This window comes from Rattus norvegicus, chromosome 5 (assembly GCF_021556685.1).
Source record: "Rattus norvegicus strain SHRSP/BbbUtx chromosome 5, alternate assembly SHRSP_T2T, whole genome shotgun sequence".
In the NCBI taxonomy this organism is placed as follows: Eukaryota; Metazoa; Chordata; class Mammalia; order Rodentia; family Muridae; genus Rattus; species Rattus norvegicus.
In genome coordinates, this window is record NC_141538.1 from 152,039,634 (window position 1) to 152,058,496 (window position 18,863).

At 46.8% G+C, this 18,863-nt stretch overlaps 1 protein-coding gene and 1 long non-coding RNA gene across 3 annotated transcripts in view; both read right to left on the bottom strand.

The window, feature by feature from the left end:
* Nucleotides 1-18,863, bottom strand: part of Cnksr1 (connector enhancer of kinase suppressor of Ras 1) — a 460,720-nt gene that overhangs the window by 30,174 nt on the left and 411,683 nt on the right. The gene's annotated exons all lie outside the window — the stretch shown is intronic.
* On the bottom strand, nucleotides 805-10,312 carry LOC120103000 (uncharacterized). 2 transcript variants are annotated; one of them, XR_015620507.1, is made up of 5 exons: nucleotides 10,280-10,312; nucleotides 7,105-7,386; nucleotides 6,119-6,226; nucleotides 1,469-1,702; nucleotides 805-1,358 (listed from the first exon to the last, which is right to left on the bottom strand). It is a non-coding gene; the product is annotated as an uncharacterized LOC120103000 (long non-coding RNA). The 2 variants fall into 2 exon arrangements; XR_015620506.1 differs by having other exon boundaries at nucleotides 9,900-10,312.

Consider the following 18,863-nt stretch of genomic DNA (forward strand, 5'->3'; position numbering starts at 1 on the left):
AACAAAAGGAAAACGGAAGTTGGGAGTGATGGCACATGCTTTTAGTCAAAGAGCTAGGGAGGCAGGGACAGGTGAATCTCTGCGAATGGAAGGCCAGCCTGATCTACAGAGGGAGTTCCAGGACAGTCAGATGCATAGTGATGCACTGTCTCAAAAAAAACAAAAACAAAAACAAAAACAAAAACAGACAGAAAGGAATATGTGACTCAATGGTACAGTGCTCGCTTAGTATACACATGGCTTCCTTTCTTTTTTCTTTTCTTTTCTTTTTAAAGACAGGATTTGTTTGTGAAGTCCTGGCTGGCCTGGAGCCCACTCTTTAAACCGGGCTGACCTCAAACTCAAGAGATTGACCTGCCTTTGCCTCCTGGATACTGAGACTAGAGGTGTGCACCACCACCACCCAGGGTAGGGCCATTATTAGTTTTTTTCAAAACCAAGACTAGAGGAGGGAGGAGGGACAGGTATAACCCTGGATTTAGCATGATGAAGGCCATAGTGATCAATCCCAAGCATTGAAAAAGCAAGAGGGCCCAGTAAGATAGCTCAGTGGTAAAAGCCTTTACCGCCTAGCCTGAGTTTAGTCCCAACAACCCACAGGTTGAGAAAACTGACTCCTAGTTGTCCTCTGACCCATGCATACACACCATGGCATGCATACACACATATACAGGCAACACATTATGTAGAGGATAAACATATGTGTTTATTTTTTTTGAAGTCCTGGGTAGCCTGGAGCTCACTATGTAGACTAGGCTGGCCCTTAAAGCTCATAAAGATGCTTCTTTCTCCTGAGTGCTGGGATTAGAAGCAGGTGCCCTAACACTCAACTAAATAGAGATGCTTTTTCTTTTTCTTTTTCTTTTTTTTTTCTTATTTAAAAAATTGTGTGGAGAGGCTGGAGAGATGGCTCAGAGGTTAAGAGCACTGACTGCTCTTTCAGAGGTCCTGAGTTCAATTCCCAATAAGCACATGGTGGCTCACAACCATCTGCCTTCTTCTGGGTTGCAGGCATACATGCAGACAGAATGCTGTATACATAATAAACGAATCTTTAAAAAAATGTTGTGGGGGTTGGGGATTTAGCTCAGTGGTAGAGCGTTTGCCTAGCAAGCGCAAGGCCCTGGGTTCGGTCCCCAGCTCCGGAAAAAAAAAAAAAGGTCAAAGGACAAGGTTGGGGTGGTATCTGATTAAATGCATCCCTCTGTGAAAGAAGGCAAACAGTACCAAAAAGCCGCCAACCATAAGTAGGAAAAGGTTGATAGTGACGCATGGGTGAACCTAGGAGAGGAAAGGGGCATCCCGACTGCAGGGCTCACAGACTTCAAACCCTTCGCTGCCTAGTCCACGTGGGGGAACTGAAAGAAACAAGAAACGTTTGGTTACAGCACTCTGGGTTTCTGCTAGAAGGAACCAGCTCTAGGGAACTAAAAACAAACTGAAAAGAGAAGTTTCAGGGTGGTTCAACCTTTGCCATCCAAATGCAAACAGTGATGGGTTCGGTTGCTGTCGTGACTGATGTCTGGGAGCTGGGGTTTGCCCTGGCTCCTCCAATAGCTGCTGGGTGATCTTGAACGAATGTACAGTTTCCAAAATCTCAACTTTTACACGTGCGAGGGAAGGGGAAGGAGAACCATCAGGGAGTTCAGGGACGGTCTCAGCTCCTCAGTGACTTCTAGACCAGGCTGGGTTATAAGACAATCTGAAAGGGAAAGAAAAAATTCAAATCGTAAGTCGTTTCCATTTTGTTCTGTTTGGTTTTGTTTCCTTTCTTTACAAACACGGTTACAAATATTTGCACATTTTTTTCTGAACTGCTTGACTAGAGGGATATCACATGCTTTTACTTCTCTCTACCAAGAACATCGTTGTTCTGTGTAACCACAGCACTGTGCAACAATGTAGCAGGGTTATACAGCTATTCAGCGCATGGTTCCTCTTAGATTCTGACAGCTGTCCTAACAACATCATTAAGCCACTATTTTTCCTGGTCCAGAACCAAATCCTAAACCAGCCATCACCTTTAGTTTCTGCGATTCCTTTGCCTCGTTATATCTTGACCGGTTCCCCAGGTTTTTCTTTTCTGTTTCCTGACCTTCACGACATGTTTGAACAGTCCAGGTCAGTTAGTTTATAGAATGGCTCTCGGTGGGGTTTATTTGACATTTCCTCGTGACCAGATAAAGCGTATGCATTTCTGGGAGATTTACCACTGCCGCAATGCCATGTCCTCGTGGCCTCTTTTGGTTTTAATTACTTGAATATAAATAGGTGAAGGTGCTGGCACTAAGGATGCCAGTCTTCAGACGCCTGGGGCAGGAGTTACACTCTATTGTGAGCTGTGTGACCTGGGCGCTAGGAACCAAGGCCTGGGGCCTCTGGAAGAGCACAAGGAGCTTTTTTTTTTTTTTTTTTTTTTTTTTTTTTTTTTTTTTTAGGGAGGGGGGTGTTGTTGTTTTGAGACAGGATTTCTCTGTGTATCCCTGGTTGCCTTGAAACTCACGCTACATAGACCAGGCTGGTCTCGAACTCACAGAGAGCCACCTGCCTCTGCCTGCCTAAGTGCTGGGATCAAAGGCCTTCGACACAACACCAGGTTATCAGCAAGTACTCTCAATTGCTGAGAAATCTCTCCAGCCACCTTCTGGGCATATGTAGTCACTTTGTCCCAACATAAGGGACATTGGGTTTGATGACTTGGCCAGGGAGGTACCAGTGAATTTCTCCCACTTGTTTCCCCATATAATTATTTAGTAACCTATGGAAAAACACACTGCCTTGCAAGAATTCAGCATCAGCCTGTCATCCTCTGTTTCGAGCACCCATGACTGAGTTTATCTTTTATGGAACCTTCCTAATGCTGCGGCCCTTTCATATGGATCCTCGTGGTGACCCCAACCATAAAAATATTTTTGTTGCTACCTCATAACTGTAACTTTGCTATTGTTATGAATCATAAAGCAAGTCTCTGTTTTCCAATGGTCTTAAGTGAGCTCTGTGAAAGCGTTGTTTGACTTCCAAAGGGTCTTGACCCACACAGATTTATTACTCACTATCAGGAAGCTTCTTCCTTCTACATTTAGAGAGCTATATTTACAACTATGGTTTAATACATTTTCATTCCATGACTGATCAATCATTACTGTTACTTTGACTAAAGCACGGATTCTGAAACTCTTCTGTATCATATTAAAAGTTACCAAAAGGTTTACAAATTCGTCAGGGCATGTGATGCATGCCTTTGACCCCAGCACTTGGGAGACAAAAAGTGGCAGATCTCTGTGAGTTCAAGGCCAGCCAGCCTACCCTATATAGTGAGATTCAGGACAGCTAGGGCTCTTAACCAGAGAAAACCTGTCTCAAAAAAACAAAAAAATTACAACTCTATGGGCCAGCGAGAGGGCTCAGCAGGAAAAGGTGATTGGTGCCAAACCTGGTAACCCAAGTTCTATATCCAGGACTCACATCATAGAAGGAAACTCTTGCAAATTGAATTCACTAGGCAGCTGAAACTGGCCCTGACTTGCTGACCCTCCTCCTCCTCCATCTACCTCCTAAGAGCTAGGTTTGAAGGCACGCGCCACCACACGTAGCAAATGCCTTTATTAACCTATTACAACGGGGGTGGGGCTGGAAACACGGCTCAGTTGGAAGAGTATTTGCTGCTCCTCCGGGACCCAGGTTCAGTTCACCACTGTCTGTAACTCGATCCAGGGGACCCAGTACTGTCTTCTGAGCTCCTTAGGCACGAGGTGTAAACACATATATGTAGACAAAACACTCATACACATAAAATAAGTAAATCTCCTTGGGCATGGCACGCATGTGGTGCGCAGATACAGGTGCAGGCAAAACATTCACATGCATAAAATAAATCCTAGAATATAAATAACGGCCAGGAGCTAGTCGTGTGTCTGCAACAACCGTAAAGTGATATGAAATTATCTGAGATTTTTACACACACACACACACACACACACACACACACACACACGCTCGCGAGCACCAACATGTACTTGCTATGGCACACATGTGGAGGTCAAAGAAACCAGTTCTCTCCTTCTGCACATGGGTAGCCAGGCTTGGCAGCATTGTCCTTACCTGCTGAGCTATCTCACCACCCTACCTAACCTGTGGTCTCTTTGGATGATAAAACTTTAAGTCTTGTACTGCTAATAGTGCCCAACCCTCTATAGTAATTTTTTTTTTTTTTGGTTCTTTTTTTCGGAGCTGGGGACCGAACCCAGGGCCTTGCGCTTCCTAGGTAAGCGCTCTACCACTGAGCTAAATCCCCAGCCCCTATAGTAATTTTTTTAAAGACAACAACAGAAAAAGAAAGACTGATGACTCCTAGCGTAGGCACCTGGTCCTATACACTCGGGTGAACTCCAGTGGTCCTTGCACTTGGGACGTAGGAAAACCAAGAGTTAAGGTTTATCCTGGGCCTCATCAAGGAGGAGGTCAGCTCTGGCTACATGTTATTCCGCCTCAACTGCTGGAGTCTTCCAGTTCTGCCTCTGTCCCTGAGGCTTCGGTGGCCAGTGTGTAGGTCCATCAAGTTTAACAGAAAAGAAACTAAGGTGGAAATGAGAGAAATTCAGGATCTTAGTCAGGATCCCATAAAAATGGAGTAGCGGGTTGGTGAGATAGAAGCTCTGGCAGAGAAGCTAAGCTCAGTTTCCAGCACGCATATGGTGGTCATAGCATCTGTAACTCCAGTTCCAGGGGATTCCCTACCCTGTCTGACTCTCCCTGCAGGCACCCAGTATGCAGGGCACAGGCATACTGCAGGCAAAACACACATAAGATAAAATGAATTCTTTTTAAATGAAGTCATGGTGGGTTTGGAGAGATGGTTCAGTGGTTAGGAATACTGACCGGCTACCCTTGCAGTGGACCCAGACTCAATGCCTAACACCCACATGGTAGCTTAGAACTGTCTGTGACTCTAGTTTACCCTCACACAGACATACATGCAAGCCCAACAACAACACAGTAAAAAAATAAATCATAAAATAATAAAAGTGGAGCTCTTACCCTCTTACTGTTTTCCCTCTCTGTCTTTTCTCTCCCTATTCCCCTCCCCCTCCCTCCATGTGTTCATGGTCGGCCCGTCCTCTTGTTTGTCTCTGTCTCTGTCTCTGTCTCTGTCTGCCTTTCTTTGTCTCTACTCCATCCTCAACTCCTCTCCCCATGCCTCAAATAAACTCTAATCTATACTAAAAAAAAAAAAAAAAAAAAATGGAATAATGGGCCAATGAGACGGCTTGGGGGCTAAGGTGCTTGCTGCCAAGCCTGAGTTCAATCCCCAGGATCCTAGATGCAGAGAACAGCCTCTTGTAAGCTGTTGTCTGCCCTTACACATATTTTGTATTTTGTGTTTTATGTGTGGTGTGTGTGTGTGTGTGTGTGTGTGTGTTGTATATGTGTGTGTTATGTGTGTTGTATATGTGTGTGTTGTATGTGTGTATGTGTATGTGTGTGTTGTATGTGTGTGTGTTGTATGTGTGTGTGTCATATGTATGTGTAATAATAAAATGAAGGAAAAACTGTAACGATAAGTGAAAAACAGAGACAGTGCTCAGAACGTCTTTAGCAGGCTCAGTAATAGAAAGGCTTCATTTGTCTATTCATCTAGTACACTGAGCCTCTAAAACCACTGGAGAAACGTAAGTTAAAAACCCTTGTTTGGCCAGTCATAGTAGTGCACTCCTTCAACTCAAACACTCAGAAGCAGGAGCAGGGGGATTTCTAAGTTCCAAGCCAGCTTGTTCTACATTGCAAGTTCCAGGACGACCGAAGCTACATAATGAGACCCTGTCTCAGACAGAAACAACAGCAACAGCAACAAAACCAAAACCAAACGACGACAACGAAACCACCACCACCACCACCACCACCACCACCAAAGATAGATGGAAATGGAGGAAGACCCAATATCGACGTCTGGTCTCTATTCACACATACATGTACACATACATGCACACATACTAACATGTAATATGCAACCCAAAAGAAAGTAAATTAGAACATAGCCTAGGTTACCTGAGACCTAGTCTCAAAACCTCTCCCCCCAAAAAAAAACCCGCCCAGCTTATCTGGGTGTGAAAGCACACACCTGTGATCATAAGACTTGGTAGGGCAGCTGGGACATTTGCCACAGATCCAAGATCAGGCAGGGACGTGGCGAATTCTAGTTCTTCTGAACAACAGAGTGAGAGAGACCCTGTTAAAAAAGGAGGTGGGAAGGAGAGGAGAGGAATCCAGACTTCGTAGCTGAGTGTTGGGTTGTGTGCACGTATCATAACATTTGGACATCTTAGGTAGAAGGATATGAAGTTTGAGACCAGAAGCTTGGGTTACACAGTAAGATTTTTGTCTCAGAGAGCGAGGCGGGGGCGGGGGGATGATGAAGGGGGCACACAGTACACTCTATGTACTTGGGAATATAACAGGAGGAACGAGTATTTGCCTAGCACACATGGACCCTTGAGTTCAATACCCAGAAGCTAGATAACTTAGTGAGTAAATACAGCAGCCAGCTTGGACACAAAATCTACAATACTGATCTGCTCTAAGACAGAGGCTGATGATAGGGCCTGGATCCCAGTCTGACCTGAGAGGCTGACAGCCTGTCATGTTACTCTTCCTGTCAACTTAATTTTTGTATGGACAGCTATGGGCATTTTCATATGTGTATGGGTGCGTGTGTGTGCACTCCTGTGGAAAGCAGAGGCCAATCTCAGGCGTAGTTCTCCCAAAGCCATCCATCTTGTTTTTGAGACAGTCTCTCACTCTGACCTAGGCTCACGGTGACCTGAGACTACGCTGCCTCCTGGTAAGAGATTACAAGTGTTTGCTCCATTCTGGTTTGGGGAATTTACATCGGCTCCACCTGCTTGGGTGGTAAAGCTGTGTCAACTGAGTCCTAATTCTCTCACTGTGTGTGTCTGTGTATATAGTGTGAGTGTGTACACATGCGGAGGTTGGACGACAACTTGCAAGAGTTGGTTCCCTCCTACCACCATGTGGGGTCCAGGGATCCAACTCCAGTTTTCAGATTTGGCAGAAAGATGCCATCTCACTGCCCCTTCTTGTGCATACCTTTTCTTTTGGGAGCTTCACTCTTTAGCCCAGGCTGGCCTGAAGTTTACGGTGTAGCTCGGGCTAAGTTTGGCCTCCTGACAATACTCCTGCTTCAGTCTCTAAAGCGGTGAAACTGCAGACAGAAGCCTCTTTGGTCTTATAATGTGATTCCCCTCAAGAGTCACATAGTGCCCATTCAGTGAGCGGCATAAACGACAGCAAAACGACTCTAACTTCTCCAAGACACTGCTGTAGGTTGAGTGTCGATGCAATAACACACGAGAGTTCTGGAAATTATCCCTGGATTCAAGAAGAAGTAATATATTTTCCATATGTAATTTTTTCATTTTACTTAAGAAAGACAACGCTCTTGACATTCTTCCGATTTAACTTCTGAATTTAAATGTTAGAAATGAAATAGGTTTGAGCTGAAAACCTGGTTTATACTATCTTCAGCCCAGACGCTCGGAGGATCGGCTTGCAGACTAGGGTCCAACAGCAGACCCTGAAGGCCAAGCAGAAGCCCAGGGGAATCTTCAGAACCCTGCAGAATCAGGACATCCCAAGCAGGGTGGTGAGCAGGGTGGTGTCAGTAGTGAGGAAGGTGAGGCAGGCGAATGCTATAAGTTAAAGGTTAGCCTTAGGTCCATAGCTACTTAAAAGGGACTAAGTTAGTCCCAGTTAGAGCGAGACCTTTGCTCCAGAAAAAAAAAAAAATGTATACCATTTTCTAAATTGGCTAAAAAGTAGTTTGATTTTCTTAGCTAAGCATGCAAGTCTACACCGGGAATTCCAGCGCCCAGGGCCTGCAGTAGGAGCTCAGTCGTGAATTTGACTTTGTTTTTTTTTTTTTTTGTAATTCCAACACGGAAGCAGAGACAGGAAGATTCTGGAGGCTTGCCTGACCAGCCGATCTAGCTGAATTGGCAAACTTTAGGTTCAGTGGGAGACCCCGTCTCAAGAAAATATGGTGGTGCATGCCTTTAATCTCAACACTAGGGAGACAGAGGCTGGTAGATGTTTTTAAGAGTTCCAGGACAGCCAGGGGTACACAGAGCAGCCCTGTCAAGAGGGGAGGAAAAGACAAAGCAAATCGATAATGAACAAAACCAACTCCATATTTACAAGGTTTACAATGAAACCCTCAAAACAGTTAAGTCTGAAGTAAGGAATCACAAAATATGGAGACTACAACCTAAGTCTTCTGTTGTTCCCTTACATTTCTGGTTATGGGGCACACAGATGGCTCAACAGGGAAAGAGCTGATAACCAGAGATCAGTTCCCACGAGCCCACACGGTAGACAGATTCCTGCAAGTTGTCCTCTAACCCATGCAAACACACACACACACACACACACACACACACACACAGAGGATTCTCTTGGCTTCATCAGTTCTCTTGCAAGTCTCTTACGGACATGAGCTAACTATAATTAGAGCCTGAAGCCCAAGGAAGAACTGACATTAGGGACCTGGGAGTGCCCCGGAAAATAAGTCCAACAGTACTAATAGAAAAGTTATCTCTTAAGATAAAATAGAGCCAGATGTGGAGGCTGAGGCAGTAGGATCGAGGGTTCAAGGCTAGCCTAAGCCACATCTGGAGTCTTTACCTCTCCCAAATGGTGTGATTTATGTTATTGAAGGAGTACATTCTTTAAAAGTGTTTTCAGGGGAGGGGGGAAAAGTGTTTTCAAAACTCAAAAGACTGGTCTCTAGAATAACTAAAGTATAAAATTTAAGGGAAAATAATACAGATTGTGTTTTTAAATGACTAAATGGGGCTGGGGATTTAGCTCAGTGATAGAGCGCTTATCTAGGAAGCGCAAGGCCCTGGGTTTGGTCCCCAGCTCCAAAAATAAATAAATAAATAAATAAATGACTAAAGGCAGGGGTGTAGCTCAGTTGGTTGCAAGCTTGAGGCCCTCCCTGTATTTGGATTCCCAGCACTTGGAGGCCGGATCAGGAATTCAAGGTCATCCTGAGGTAGAATTCCAGGCCAGCCTGGGCTAAGACTGTCACAAAAAAGCAAATACAAATATTTGCCAAATATCTCGCCTCCCCTCTATTAGAAGTCTTTCTCATGACCTGGGGTCAACGGCTTCACTGGCACAGGCCAACTGGGCTGCCTTAGACCAGAGGGACAGCAGGGTCCCGGGAGGCTTAAGACTGAAGCTGAAGTAGCTTAAATTGTGGAAAGTCGAGGTTTGCCCTTCCAGTATGGCAGTTCCCGTGCTTCATTTTGGAAAAAAAAACTCCAGGGGTCGACCTTGAGTTCCCCATCTGTAAAATGGAGCAGGCTAGGCAGAGGGAGCTAGGGTACAGGGTGGTGCCGCGCCCGCAAACGGAAAGCAGCCGAGCAGCCCGGCAGTTTGCAGGAAGTGCTCTAGGGTTGGGAGGGAGAGGGAGGGCGGAGGCGGGAATGCGAAAGGCGAGCCCTTGGCTGCGGAGTTTGTACCGGAGCTCGGCAGAGGCGGGGCGAAACTGGGGTGAAGGGGTTAGTCAGTGGACGGGCGAGACCGGCCGCCTCCCCCGAGCAGAGCGCGCGGGCTGCGGGGGAAGACTTTGAGGTGGCGGCTGAGGAACGCGGGGGGGAGGGGAAGAGCGAACTCGCTCAGGAAAGGGGCGGGACGCGCGCTCCCACCGCACGCATGCGCGCCGCGCTCCTCCTGCCCGCTGGCTCTGGAGGTTCGCTGCCCCAGCTCAGCGAGCACCGACGGTGCGCACGCTGGGAGAGGAGGAGCCGCCCCGCCCTCCCTGCGACACCCGGCCCCCCGAGGCCTGCGGGGGGCCCTTAGAGGGGACGGGCGGACACCTGTTTCTCCTGTGGGGGGGTTCGGGAGCCCAGGACCGGGACTCCTGGCGTCTCCTTCCCCTCCCCCACGAAGAGCGGGGCGGGAGGGCCTGGGCGTGCTCCCGAAGAGTCCGCTCCGGGTTTTCCCGCCCACTTTAACTCTGTGAGCGCTTCGAGCGCGCGGCGCTTCACTCCACCGGGCGCGCCCGAGCCCTAGGCCGGAACTCGTTGTGCCGCCCCCTCACATCCCCCAGGGACCGAAAGTGGCCTCTAAGACCTCTCGGCCCTGAAGTCCCCGCGGCCAAGCTACCACTCCCTATCTCTTCCGGGTTCCGACCCGGGCCGGCCCTGACGGTGGGAGAGCGCCCTCCAAATGAGGCCGCGCGGAGGAACTACTTAACGTGTCCGTGCGCCCGGTGGTGCGGCCGCGCTCTGAGCTCTTCCTGGAAACTCCCGCCTCGGGGCGCCAGGAGAACCGGCCGGGGGGGAGGGGTGCGCGCCGAGCAGGCCCCCTCCTTCCCGGGGGAGGGCTCGGCGTCCCCGCCCTCCTCTCTGCTCAGGGGAGGGACGCGAGGGGGGAGGGGAGGGCGCGGAAGCCGAGGTGGGGGGCGCTTCCCGCCCCACCCCGCCTCCAGAACAACGGGTTCCCGCTGCTGCCCCCTGCCGCTCGCCGCAGCCTCGACGGAGGCGTCGGGGGCGCCGCTTCCGTGGGAACCGGACCCGGGACTTTCTAGAACTGGCCGCTTTCCCCGGCAGAGAACTTGCAGCCACTTTCGAGAAGCTTGTTGGAGCAACTTGGGCCCAGGCAGCCAGAGTTGGCCACATGTCATTTAGCCTGGCGACCTCTCTGGACTTTTAAAAAGAACAGGGAGTGGGCTGGGGCGAAGGGTGGCGCGCCTGGCTCTCACTCCGGAAACCGGAGTACTGGTTGTTGGGGTTTTTTTTTAAAGGGCTACCAACCGCGGGAACTCTGCTTTTGCAGTCGCAACCCTTTTTCTCCCCCGCCCCCTGTGTGCACACAAAGGTCGAAGTCAGGAAAGTTGATGGCAGCCCTTACGACTACGCTTCCTTGACTTTGTGCTTTAAAAAGAAAAACTCGTGGACTTCTCTGAAGAGGCACGCTGCTCTCTGAATCCGAGAGGAAGGAAAAAAAGAAATGATTCGAAAGACCCCGGAAAAGTTTAGTGAGCCAGCCACATTTCGACATTTCCCAGATTTTGCAATATTGGGCTGGGTTCGTGCCAGCTTACTGCCAAATTTCTCAAGATGAAGGGTGTTCAACCAAATTACTGCCAGGCCCCGTAAGCAGGCACGAACAACACCGGCTTAATTACACCTTATTCTTTCTCTCGCAGCCTTATTTAATTCGCTGCTGGATGAAGTCCTCAACCCGGGTGTCACTAACTGGCTTTTTTCTGGGGCTGAACAATCACACACTTTCCATGCCTCAGTAGTTCCAAGAATTGTATAACCCATCGCCCTCTGTTTCTGTTTTCTAGTCGATATTGTCCTAAAATTGCAACCCAATCAGGTAAATTCTTTTCTTTCCCGGGGACTGAAAAGACCATAAGCAGACATTACACTTGCAAGAAAGTGTTCTTTTAAGAAAAAAGATTTAGGCCAAGAAACCGAATTTGTTGTTTAACGTGAACCCCTGAAGGGGATTAAGCACAGTGTGCTTGAATGCGGTTAAACCAGCTTAATCACTTTCTTTGTTCTGTCGCTTCCCATTTACTTAATGTGTTTTAAGGTGATTTGACACAACTTAAACTAATTTCTTATATGTTAGTGTAGTCTACCCGTGAACCATGCAGCGTGACAAAAAAGGGTCTGTGGGACCCTTGATATTTTCTAGAATTTCATACTAAACAGCTCTATGACCAAGAAATAAAAGTTTTGAAGGGACAGGAGAGGTGGTGTTTTCTTGCTTTTTTTAAATCTGGAGACTGTAACTTTTTAGCCCCTTTTGTCAAGTCCAGCTAGGAGCCACCTAGGCTTATTTCTGTCTGAAATGGGTTTGTTGATTGTTGTCTCTGCTTTCTTGTTTTCCAGTCCGCAGGAAAGGAAGCTCTAAGTCTGGGGCTCAGCTCTGGTAGATTGCAGGTTTTCTGGCCTTTAGTCTTCCTCTTAAATAACCCAGATTGAGGGCATTCATTCACAAATGACCCTGAGCCTCTGTCTGAAAGTCCGCTTCCTTATAAAGGCACCTCCACACCAAGGTTTGCAAAGACACAAGAAGGACCTTTTACAACTCTGGGGATAATAATAATAATAACAATAGCTGTTTTTAACTATTCGAGGACTAGACCTTGTTCTAAATGCTCTGAGTGATTTAACTCCTCACAGTAGGTCCCAGAGTTGGCCACAGTTGCTGCCACCATTCTAGCATTGGATCGCTAGACCCGGAACACCCAGGCTGAGAACAATAGTTCTAGGATTTGAATACAGGCCGTTTCCAGCTGCCGCCTGTCACCCAAGCTGATCCTCTTTTAACTGTGTGAGGAAGGAACGGTGACTATTCACTTTTTTCATGGAGAATGTTGTCTGTGTGAGCAGCTCCTAGGAGAGGTTCTTTGCTTTGGAACTTCAAGGAAGTGAAATCTGAGATCTGCTTAGAGGAAGCGTTCCCAAATCAGATTAGTGTCTTGGAAACCAGAGTCCCACTGTCAGCGCATGCATTCTAAAGTGCTAACCAACCAGGAGAGACACATTTGGGCAGTGGCACAGCGATGCGTTGGAACATGTCTACTACTTGATAAAAGGAAGGAAGCTGCCTGGGAAACAGCGTGGATACTCCCATGGTGGACCAGGGAGGTGTCAGGAAGGGAGAGCGGGAAGAGGGGAGGTAATGAAAGGTGAGAGAAAAATAAATGTAGCTTGTGTGCAGTTCGGATCCGCAGTACAGTGCAGAGAAAGAGGATCAAGGTCATGCAGAAGAGAAGCATGTGGGCGTGTTCTGACAGAGCCACAAAAGAAATGTAAACACAACCACCTGAGCTGGAGGCTGGGAAGGTCCTGAGGAGTTGGCCGCTGTCTCTCCTCAGAGGGCTTTGGAACAAGAATCACTCTAGGTTGGATTCATGGAAACACAGCTCCTGGAACAGGGAAAAGGCTGCCTTCGGCTTGGTTAAACCATTCCTAAGTAACGAGGCTTCCTTTAAGGAGTATCATAATGAGAACAATTAACCAAATTAAGGCAAAAGCTTCGATCCCTGCTTATCAGGAAAGTTGGATTTAGAAGTGATGGAAAAGGAACTGGACTTGATAAGCGTGGTGTGGTCTTGCATGCCCGAAATCCTAGCACTATTGAGGTAGAGGCTAGCCGATCTCTACAAGTTTGAGGCCAGCCCAGTCTATGTAGAAAATTCCAGGCTTGACTAGAGAGTTAGTTCAGCGGTTAAGAGCACTGACTGCTTTTCCCAAGGTCCTGAGTTCAATTCCCAGCAACACATGGTGGCTCACAACCATCTGTAATGGGATCTGATGCCCACTTATGGTGTGTCTGAAGACAGCTACAGTGTGCTCATATACATAAAATTAAATATTTTTAAAAAATAATAAAAACTAAAGCCGAGCACAGAAAGTTCCAGGCTAAGACCCTGTCTCAAAAAAAAATTTTTTTTAAGGTTTTGGTGTTTTTGGCTTTTTGATTTTTTTTTGTTTTGTTTTACAAAGGAAGTAGACTTGTCCTGGGTGGGGTATAGCAAGGCCTTGGAACAGATGGGCAGGAACTTTATGGGAGACTATGGATAGGTCCTGTAAATAAAAACTAGACCACCTTCGAATGGGACAAAAATCTGTGTCTAATGACACTGGAAATGTTCATTATAATGGGCCAGCGTGACACTGGGCTATAATCTGGGATACAGCAAACTGAGAAAATCGTATAACCTGTCTCCTTAGTTTGTTGGAAAGCACAGGATTAGCACTAAGAGTCTGCAGATAATACATTCTTGAAATTCTAGGGCTCAGTTTGTTCTCCACAGTTCTCTCGGGATGCTGGAGATGAAGCCAGGACTTTGCACGAGCTAGGCAAACAGCCCACCATGGACCACATCCCCAGCTTTTGGCATTTTTGAAGAGAATATTGTGGGACCAAGCCAGGCAGCAGCATAGAATTCAGTCCCAGCACTCATGACCCAGAGGCAGGTGGATCTCTGTGAGTTCAAGGCTAGCCTGGTCTATAGACTGAGTTCCAGGACAGATAAGGCTGTTACACTGAGAAACACAGTCTGGAAAAACAAAACAAAACAACCCCCATCCCCCACAAAAGAAAAAGAGTCTCCACTATAGAATTCAGGTTGTCCTTGAACTCACAGCCTGTGTTTCCTTCCCCAGTGCTGGGCTTACAGGAATCGATGCCACCATAACCACCTCTGTGACTCAATATTTCTGAGTTTACCAGAGTGACCATCTGATCTTGTCCTTATAGATTTATTTATTATATTTTGAGGGCAGGCCTTACTGTGTAGTCCCCTGACGGCTTGGAAGTTGAGATCGCCCTGAGAGATAGCCTAGGCAAGCATTCTACCAGCTCACGTTTGTCCTCAGTCCCCCCAGGTTACTTTACTTTGGGGGGAAAAGCCAACAGAACTAGGCGTGGCTGGCTGAAGAGATGAGTGAGTTGTTAAGAGCACTGGCAGAGACCATGAGTTCTCATCCCAGCACCCACGTGGTGGCTTACAGCCACTTGTAACTTCAGTTCCAGGTGATCCAATCCTGTCTTCTGTCCTCTTTGGGCACCAGTCATGAACCTGGTTCATGTACCTATGTGTAGGCACTCACACATGCACATTAAAAAGTATTTTTATAATATAAAATATAATATTTACAATATCAAATATATTTATAATATAAAAGAATAAATAAATATTAAAACAAACAAACGAAAGTATAAATGTTCTCAATAAAAAAGTTTTAAATTGGGGTTGGAGCAATGGCTCAGCGGTTAAAAGCACTGACTGCTCTTCCAGAGGTCCTGAGTTCAATTCCCAGCAACCACATGGTGGCTCACAACCATCTGTAATGGGATCCGATGCCCTCTTCTGGTGCATCTGAAGAGAGCTATAGTATACTCATATACATAAAACAAATAAATAAGTAAAATGTTTTTTAAAAAGTGTCTAAAATTTTAAAATTGGATCCAGACAGTTTTGAGGAGTGTTCTCCCTCAATGTCATTTTGTTGACATTAGCAATATTGTTCTGAAAAGTGGCTTTTATATCTCTGGACATGCTTGGGAGATTCTTGTACAGCACGGGGTAGAGAGATAGCTCAGCGATTGAAGAGCTTGGGTTTTCGGGGTTGGGGATTTAGCTCAGTGGTAGAGCGCTTGCCTAGCAAGCACAAGGCCCTGGGTGTTCAGTCCCCAGCTCCAAAAAAAAAAAAAAAAAAAAAAAAAAGCTATGTGATGGTTGGGGGCTGGAGAGATGGCTCAGCGGTTGGGAGCACTGACTGCTCTTCCTGAGGTCCTGAGTTCAAATCCCAGCAACCACATGGTGACTCACAACCATCTGTAATGAGATATGATGCCCTCTTCTGGTGTGTCTGAAGACAGTTATGGTGTACTTACACATAAAATAAATAAAGATTTAAAAAAAAAAAAGAAGAAGAAGAGCTTGGGTTTTCAAGCATGGGGATGTGTGCTTGATTTCCACAACCCACATGAAAGCCCAGATGTTGCCGAGTATGGGCAACTCCTGGTTTAATTTCATCAGTCAGGAAGCAGAGGCAGGCAGATCTGTGGAAGTTTGAAGCTAGTTAGTCTGGTTTAGACAGTGAGTTCCAGGCCATCCAGGGTATTATTATTATTATTATTATTATTATTATTATTATTATTATTATTGTATTGTGTATGTGTGCTTGCATGAAGATGCTTGTGAAGTCTTCTTTTTTTTTTTTTTTTTTTTTTTTTCAGAGCTGGGGACCGAACCCAGGGCCTTGCGCTGCTTGTGAAGTCTTTTTTTTTTTTTTTTTTTTTGGTTCTTTTTTTCGGAGCTGGGGACCGAACCCATGCTTGTGAAGTCTTAAGAGAGCATCAGATCTCCCGGAGCTGTGGTGCATGTGGTACTTTGAAAGAGCAGCAAATATTCTCGACTGCTGAGCCATCTCTGCAGCCATCTTTTTTTTTTTTTCATGTAGCCCCCCCTAGCCTCAAGCCTGCTAGGGAGCAGAGGCTAGCCTTGAACTCTTTTTCTTTTTTTTTTCTTTTTTTTCTTTTTTTTTTTTCCAGGGCTGGGGACCGAACCCAGGACCTTGCGCTTCCTAGGCAAGCGCTCTACCACTGAGCCAAATCCCCAACCCCTCTTTTCTCCGCTTCCCCCCCCCCCCCCGGAGCTGGGGACCGAACCCAGGGCCAGGCGCTTGCTAGGCAAGCGCTCTACCACTGAACTAAATCCCCAACCCCTAGCCTTGAACTCTTGATCCTCCTGCTTACACTTGCCACATGCTAGGATTGCAGGCACATACCACCATGCTCAGAACCAACTTTACCTAGTCCAGCCCCAGTTCTCTCATCTGTAGTAAGAGCACAGCAACCCTTAAATCATAGCATTTTGGTGGCGGTGATTTGATACACTATTTTTTCCTCCAATACTTAAAAATGAAAATCCAGTGCCTTTAAATGCTAGGCAAGCAAAGCTCTATCTTGACATTATTTGATATTTTAAATATAAAATATACTTAGCATATTCTGATCAGAATAGAGTTTCTATAGGGGATGACAGTGTGTTCTTGTCAGTGATGCAGACCGATTTACAGAAATAGTGACTACCACACACCTCTCTTCCTCCATTTTAGGTGTTCCCTAAAGGGCATTTACTTAGTCCTGGTTTATCTTAAAGAAAGAAGCCAGCTGAAATGTCTCAGTGTCCCTGCTGCTGACACCAGGTAAACCATTTCACTTCTCTCTCCTTCCTTCCTGTTTTTTTTCTTCATGCTTTAATCATTTTGACACCAGGCTGTACAAAAGTAATTTAAAATTAACATGTCTGACACTTGGAGGCTGGCAGAACCTGATTCTGAACCCTGCCCCCTCTCTGGGGCAGCCAGAAACTGCCTTTCATTGGCTACTGGTCTTGCAGCAGCTGATGGAGAGCAGGGGAAACACATCCAACAATTAATTTGCTAATTTGGTTTTCTGTCTAATTTGAAACCAGAAAACCTTCAATCACCCAAGGGCCTGGCTCTCTGGCTCCAGCGTTGGCTTCTGAAACTTCCTGTCTTGGAGCTCTCAGGGAATCAGAAAAAGAAGGAGCGATTTACCTCAGCAGGTCCAGCGTGTCCTTCAGTGGCCTCCTAAAAGATCATAGTTTACAAGTCATGGTACCAGAAGAATTAGAAAGAACACATTCAGAAAGCGTTCAATGTGGTCAAGCTGCTTCCTGAATCAGGGGGAATTTCCAGACCAGTAATGTGCTCAACCTTTAGAAAAGCCAGGGTTTCATGAGCCTCCTCCAGGTTCCTAGCTTAGAGGTCAGCGTGGCTTTAAACCATGACACCTTGGTTAGCCTCCCTGTGAACTCTCTTTGCTGACTTTACTGGGAAGAAGCAGGAGAACTCGTGTGACACTGGGGAAGATGGCATTGGTGTCTGATGGGAAGCCAGACTCAGGCAACGTCCCACAGACCCTCTGCTGGCCTTTCCCCTCTGGAGAGCTCAGCCAAAAAGAAGTGGTAGGTTTCCCTCTCAGATATGCTGCAGAATCTGCCCCTGCTGCCTCTTGGAGTCTGCTCAGTGGTTTGATTGGCTTCCTGTTTTCCCATGGTGAGCAGGTTGAGCTCCTCTGCCTGACTTCTTAAACCTTATATAATCTGGATTCACCAATCCCTGTTTGAACTGCTTATTAGTACATACTCAAATTTGGCAAGACGTGGTGTTCTCAGAACATGCTGCTCTGTCTCTGCCTCCAAATCCTTTTCCATTCCCCTGCTGACTTTCCTCTGTGTGCTCCGTGCATGTGCTCCCCTCCCTCGCCTCCACGCAAATCCTGTCTGAACCCCGAGTTCCGCCAGTGTCTTTCTTCCATTTAACCTTCTTCAGCGCTGAGCCTTCCTTTCTGCCTTCCCTGGGGTAACGATGCACCACGCTGTTGATTGGCTTCGTTTTGCTTTGATATTTTGATTTTTGAAGGCAGGTTTTCTCTGTGTAGCCCACACCAAACTTACTCTGTAGCCCAGGCTGGCCTCAAACCCACAGGGGATCCACCTGCCTCTGCCTCCTGAGTGCTGGGATTCAAGATGTGTGCACCACTATACCTGGCTAAAGATTTATTTCTATTCCTCTGTGTTTGTCTGTGGGGGAGTACATGCACATGATCTAGTTGCCCATAGAAGCCCAAAAGAGGTACTGGATCCCCGGAAGCTGGAGTTGTCAGTCAGCTGTCATGTGGGTGCTGGGAACTCCAAACTCAGGGGTTCTGTGAAAGCCCTGGATGCTCAGAACTGCTTAACCAGCTCGTTAACCCCACTTTGTTATTGGACATCTTAGTTTTACCTTTCTAGATAAACTATAGCGTGCATGTGGTTAGGTCAGAAAGCACTCTCTGTGGTCACTCGCAAAGATTCCTCTGTCCATTCAGGACAGCCACTGGGCGTTGGGGCGGGAGGTTTGTGAGTTCTGTACATGGCTTTGCACAGAGACCCAACTTCAAAGTCCAAAGCACAAAACCAGAACCACGGACCAAAAACAGCAGATAGTACCTCCCTGAGATTCCATTTTGTAAAATGGGGCCCAGGAATCTGTGTGTGTGTGTGTGTGTGTGTGTGTGTGTGTGTGTGTGTAAACCCCAAGAAGTCATCTGGTCAGAGCTGAGGAATCAGAGCGCATAGACTTGGCCCAGGAAACACTCAGCTTTGGTATAAACATTTGCATTCAAACTACATGAGTATTTATATCACGTCAGCTGGGAACAGAGCTCCGTGGTCATGTATGCTCAGCAAAACATGAGGCTCTGTGCAGAGCAGTGGTGACGCACACTTTTAATTC